The sequence below is a fragment of the Simochromis diagramma genome, unplaced genomic scaffold, assembly GCF_900408965.1.
Source record: "Simochromis diagramma unplaced genomic scaffold, fSimDia1.1 OVJJ01000352.1, whole genome shotgun sequence".
Classification (NCBI taxonomy): domain Eukaryota; kingdom Metazoa; phylum Chordata; class Actinopteri; order Cichliformes; family Cichlidae; genus Simochromis; species Simochromis diagramma.
Window position 1 is genome coordinate 1,321,256 of NW_024386759.1, and position 6,365 is coordinate 1,327,620.

General features: G+C 38.4%; 2 long non-coding RNA genes across 2 annotated transcripts; both read right to left on the reverse strand.

Annotated features, from left to right (window-relative positions):
- On the reverse strand, window positions 1–586 carry LOC120732010. The gene is made up of 2 exons (XR_005695478.1): window positions 534–586; window positions 1–96 (listed from the first exon to the last, which is right to left on the reverse strand). It is a non-coding gene; the product is annotated as an uncharacterized LOC120732010 (long non-coding RNA).
- Window positions 587–4,656: 4,070 nt separating this feature from the next.
- Window positions 4,657–5,461, reverse strand: LOC120732016. The gene is made up of 2 exons (XR_005695479.1): window positions 5,255–5,461; window positions 4,657–5,127 (listed from the first exon to the last, which is right to left on the reverse strand). It is a non-coding gene; the product is annotated as an uncharacterized LOC120732016 (long non-coding RNA).
- Between the last annotated feature and the right edge of the window lie 904 nt (window positions 5,462–6,365).

Genomic DNA, 6,365 nt, shown 5'->3' on the forward strand with positions numbered 1-6,365 from the left:
TTCAGTTAATTTTGGAGTTACTACAAAGATTGAAGATATAGGATGATCTGTCTGCTGTCACTGGGTGGTGCTGAGGTCTGAATCTGAGGACAGCTCCTGTAATCACAAACAGAACAGAATCATCACAAACTGAAATATAAAGTTTATCTCTCAAATCTGAAATAGAGCTGATCCTTCTCTGTCCTCACACACTCGGGATCTGAAGTTGTTCAGTCCTACAGTTCTGACGACAGCTGTTTATTTTTTTATTTGTTTTAAAGGCCTTATATCAGGGGTGGGCAATTCCAGGCCCCGAGGGCCGGTGTCCTGCAGGTTTTAGATCTCACCCTGGGTCAACACACCTGAATCACATGATTAGTTCATTACCAGGTCTCTGGAGAACTTCAGGACATGTTGAGGAGCTAATTTAGCCATTTAAATCAGCTGTGTTGGTTCAAGGACACATCTAAAACCTGCAGGGACACCGGCCCTCGGGGCCTGGAATTGCCCACCCCTGCCTTATATACTAACACATTTTTTAATATCATGTTTACCTTTGAGTTGTTGATGCTTTATAAATGGACATCTGCAAAGATGAGATGATGGAGCAGGTTTCAGTCGAGGTTCAGTCTGCTGCTGCATCCTGGTCACAACATATGGAGGTGTTATCAGCTCAGTATTGAACAAGAAATATTAATGCTTCAAATTATTTGTCCTAAAGGATGCAAGCTGTACAGAGTACTGCACATGTGACTTTGTGAACATAACTCAAAAATAATTCGGACAGTTTTTTAACCTGAATATTTGTAACAAACTCAGTAAAAAAAAGAAAATGCTAAAAAAAATAATCCGAGGAAAAAATTAACATTTTAAGTTAAGCTGACAAGCGGAAGTAGTTGGTTTCAGTACATAAGTAACGGGCTTTGCTATTTAATCCGTAGCTATTGACTAATGAGGGGTTACTGAGGTGCCAGGTTTTTAAAAGTTGGCGTTAGTGTCGTTCCACATGTGGAAAGCGACAGAAAACATGCTGCTGTTTGCACATATTTAATAATCAGCTCTGCACAGGAGCAGAAGCAGAGTCCAGCTTGTTGCTCTTACAGTATAATACTCATAATAAAAGTACAGTAACCGTGGTTAGTCACTGAGCAGCCCGGTGCGTTTCTTTTGATTTCTTTAGTCAGGGTAAATTCATTCACCTGCACAGGTTAGCTAAACGAACTTTACAAAACAAGTTTCCCCGACAGCCGAGTGCTCATCTTAGCTGGGACCTAAATTACGGATTAGCTTACAAACACATTTAACTTAATGATCGTGTCCAAATTCATGGGCTCATCCTCCTGAGGACCCGGCCTTCGCGGTCTACGTGGGCCGGTGTTCTGACAAAACGTCCTACCCATCAAGCTGCCCTACTTGTTACTGCGCATGCGCACAATTCAAAACGGCCATGTTTCCGGTGTAAATAGTACACGCCTATTATTTCATCCTACCCCGATCTTGTGCCGATCTCGTTGCTTTCGAAAAAAGGTTTGTATTATAAGTTTTACTTCTTTATTACAGATGATAATTGTTTACCTTAAGCTGCTCACTCGAAGTCATATTCCAAGTGTTTATTTTGTGCTTTTCAACTTCTGCAAACCTTCTCAATTTATTTTAGTCCTCCTGCAGTTACTGGACACCACGCTCCGTTGTTATGTTGAATCAACGCTCCGTTGTTATGTCGAAGAAAGTACTACTGCACCACATACTTGTTAATTGCGTGATAACGTCGATTAGTCGTTTTATTTACTGTATGGATTCCGAAGCCATGTTGAAATTCTCTGATTTTCTCCTTAGTTATGGAGAACAAATACGAAGAACTGCTCATGTTTCTGTCTGCTGGGTCCTACCCATCGGAATACGATAAGTCCCAGAGGCAAACCCTTAGGAGATACGCCGCAAAATTCAGGCTGAAGGGTCAGTATTGTAATGTAAATAAACAACTAAATGTAATTATTGGTTAAATACATGTTATAATTAATTTACATTTTTTAAAATATAGGCGGAGTGCTCTTGTTTGGAAACAGGAGAGTGATAAAAACAAAAGAAGAAGCCATGGGACTATTCCAAGAGTGTCATTCAAGTCCCATCGGTGGACACACTGGTGTACTAAAGACTCGAACTGCAATTTGTTCCAGATTTTACTGGTATGGCATGTCGGTTGACATTGGGAATTGGGTATGTATTTTTAAAGTTGTTATTTATATATAGTATGTTAATAGTGCACCAATAGAATGCATAGTTATCCTGAAGACACGTACCAGATTTCAGGATGATGTACAGTAATTAACACTGTTTCGCCACTTGATCGAGTATTTTTATAGAACATTTGCAATTTTGTTGTTTAATTAATTGCGATTGTTGGATAATATAAAGATCGTTCAATATGTTTAAGGTCCTGGCTTGTGACCAGTGTCAAAAAATGGGAAAACCATTGGCTGCTGTGCAACCACTGCAGTGTATAAAGGTAAATATCAGTAGCATTTTAGTAGAAAATAGTAATGTTATAATGTACATTACATATTAATGTGATTCTTTTATCATTGACAGGTGTCACATGTCTGGGAGCTAATCGGAATAGATCTAACTGGACCTCTTCCAAAAACATCTAGTGGCTTCCAGTACATTATGACTGCAACAGACTATTTTTCAAAATGGGTTGAGGCTTTTCCATTAAAAAGCAAAAGTGCTGCTGAGGTAGCTCATCAGTTGTGCTCACTCATATATAGACATGGCTGCCCAAAACGAATTTTATCCGACCAAGGAAGAGAATTTGTTAACGAGGTAAGTGTTAAGTTTACTTTTCCATACCTCTTTAGGTAAATACTTGGCCACAGTGTGCCAAGTAGCTGCCAGGCCAAAGGTTTTGTGTGATTGTTTTTAAAAAACAATTTTCTTTTTTCTGTGAAGCTCAACTCAAGACTTTGCAGCTTAATGAAAATAGAAAGAAGTGTCACAGCAGCGTATCACCCTCAGACAAATGGCCTAGACGAAAAGACAAATGACAACATAAAAAGTTATGTTTTATTTGTATGTAACATTTCATTTGCTTTTAAGACACTGTCACTATTGTTTTTTTTTTTATGTCCACATGTAGAGCCCTGAGAAAATTAGTCAACAGTCAACAGAATGACTGGGATGTGTATCTGGATATGCAGAAAGAACCTTTATCAGCAATTATATTCCTTTCCAAGTTTTTGTGTACAGCACTCAAGCAGTTACTTCAGAACTTGTTGCTGCTGGTGTATAAACTCTGACTTTTCAAAGCAGGTCATTGATGCATACCTGCACCGTGTCATTGAGAGACGAAAGGTAAGTAAGAAATGTCCTTTGCCCACTTATATTGAAATACAAAAAAATGTATTTACTGTTCTGTAACATTTTTGTATACTTCTACAGAATGCTGTACACCTGCTCTGTTCAGTAGTTGCAAGCTCATTGTTTTCTGGGCAGTTCAGATGCCTCACCAAGGTAAGTTGAAAGTTAAGAAGTGGTCCAAAAAGTTGACTCATTTCTATTTCTGAGGACAGAGTTCAGTTCCTTTAAATAACACTATATTTGAAAACACCCTGAGATGCATGGTACCTAAGTAAATCGAAATTACTCTGCACTTCCAGTCCCACAGATGAAGTTCCCAGTTGAAGACATGTGGTTGTGCCCTGTGAACTGTGGTACGCACTGGATTCTTGTGGTATGTGTTTATTTAGTTATTAATTTGTTGTGAAGCAGTTTCTTGCTCAAAGTGTTATTCTTAAATAGGTTTTCAGTGGCAAAAACTATAGTAATTTTTAATTTATTAACTTTTTCTTTAGAATGTCAACATTCCTGCACAGAAAATACTGCTCATAGACCCCATGGGGAATAAAGGTGTTTATGACAGGAAAATTCTGCGCAACTGGAGGTATGCATGATACTGAGGTATTATTCTTAGATAAAACATTTCTTGTTTCATTACAAACATTTTTGTTCAACTAGGAATTTTCTGAGGATGAGAGGGCATGAAGACACCATGGAGTGGCAGTTACAGACTATGCAACACAACAAGCAACAGGATTCCAGCAGTTGCGGAGTTTTGCTGTTAAAGGTAACCCTTATTCAAATGATTCCATTTATTGTTAGCTACAATTAGGACTTTACATTATAATAATGAGAAATCTCAGTTTGCAGAACACTACCTTGCTTTTGGAGAGGTCAGTGAAGTATTAACCACTACAGAAGCAGTTGTGCTGGAGCGAATGCAGATAGCTTGCACCCTACTTGAACATCGAGGTAAGTCCAGTAAAGTCCTTATCACGTTAGAGTGTGTACTTCCAATTTAAATAGTGCTTTTCAAACACTTTCAGATAAGACCTTTCTTTAAGTCTAATTTAAAAAATTCAAGGGACTAATTTGCCATGAAGTATTTGTGGAACAAATTTACTATTATTTTTTAATTAATCAATAAATAATGTTTGATTAAAACTAACCATGAATGTGTTTCAGGGAACGCTGAGGATTACTGCATTGTTTGCTCTATGTTAGATGCTGACGCTGACCGCAGCATGATTGAAATGGTAAAACAAAACAAAACAAAAGAAACACATAAGTCTTAGTATCATTACTTGCTAATCATGTTTAAAATGTTGACTAATAGTATTCACCAAACATAATATGAGCTATTTATTTTTCCTTTCCAGGTGCAGTGTGAATCTTGCCAAAGATGGGCACATTTTGCATGTGCAAAATATAAAGAGAGCAACCAAGAATATAAATGCAAAAAATGTAAGGAAAACACATAACAACTTCTAATAAAAACAGCTGTCTTTCCCCCTCCATGTCTCTTTGCATTCTTTGTCAACATTAGATGATTGTGTGCAGGAAGCATGTTTTGATAGTGTGATTTGGCCATCTGAACGTCCTACCTATACGACGGAGCCATTAACTACGTAAGGTAGCATATTCTGATAAGGTAGCACGGATTGATAGACAAGACCATAAATTTACGCTACGGTAGGATGTTTTGACAAGGTAGGACGTTTTGTCAGAACACTGGTGTTCCAGATCTACTGGCGTTTAGATCAACTGGCGTTGGTCGAACAGATGTGTGGCAGTCTTGCGTTTCAGGAGCTGCTACCGACAAACCAGCAAAAAAAACGCCAAATGTGTCACCTGTGACACTTGTGAGGTTATCTCAAACACACTCCGTCAGTCTTGATGCTGTTGAACAACAAAATGTTTAAAAATGTGGCGAGTTTACCTGGTGACATCCTCATGCGCGACGCGATCGCGAAAACAGCAAACAATTAACACCACGCCAATGTTGTTTACGGGACAGCAAGAGTAAATGATCGGGAGACTCTTGTCGTCGTTATCGTTCCCCTCGCACGGTTTATTTCTCCGGTTTCAGCGTTTTTGCTCCACAACTACAGCGAGCAGTTTACTTTGTGCACTAACATGGACTCGAGTCAACCAGCGCCACCTCTGGCCAAGTGCCACAGCCTACAGCCAGATCAGCCTGTGACACACATCTGCACCACGTTTGAATTCGTGTCATGCACATTTGTACCTTTCAATTGTGTCTGTTTGTGCATCATGCAAATAAACCTTTTGAAATTAATGAAATGATATCATATATTCCTTATTGGCCTACATTTGTACAAAATTCCAAATTATATACACAAAGTCATAGAAATCACCACTCCAATTGGTCATCATGATTTTAATATTCTCTTTTCCCATAACAATGAAATACACCTTGGACAAATATGACACATCAATATTTCATTAGTGTTGTCACATCACATCCTGTAAGCAGAGTCTGCCTGTGTCTTTTCCCTGGAAATTAATATTTCCAGCCAATATAGGCAATCCATCAACATGGCTGGAGAGTTGGTAGTTATATACAGTCTGTATAAGTGTGGTTAATCTAATGATCATTTGTAAGGAGACGGCAGTTACTGTGAATTCACAGCAGTTACACAGTGATTAGTAATAAACAGCCAGTGAGAGTGAGTGGATTTAAGAAAGTCAGTGACTCAGGTGTGTCGCTTGGTTTGTCATCTGTTTGTGAGACTGGAGGAGACGTAGAAATCTTTTGTTTTAAATCTTAGTTAGGAAGATTCCTGTTTGAAAACAAGCACTTTTTGTGAGAAATGCAAGAAGTACATCTGCAGAAAGCACACAGTTACATTCTGTCCATCATGTGGACAAAACTGAAAATGTTGAGCATTGAAAAACTGAGAACGTTGGGCAAGTTCAACAGAAATGTGTTTGTAAGAACGAAAAACCAAATTGTTCCTAAAATAGTTATGGGAAGTCTAACTGTTGTATGTCTGTGTTCTACGTGTTTATCTGATGGGAAATAAAGT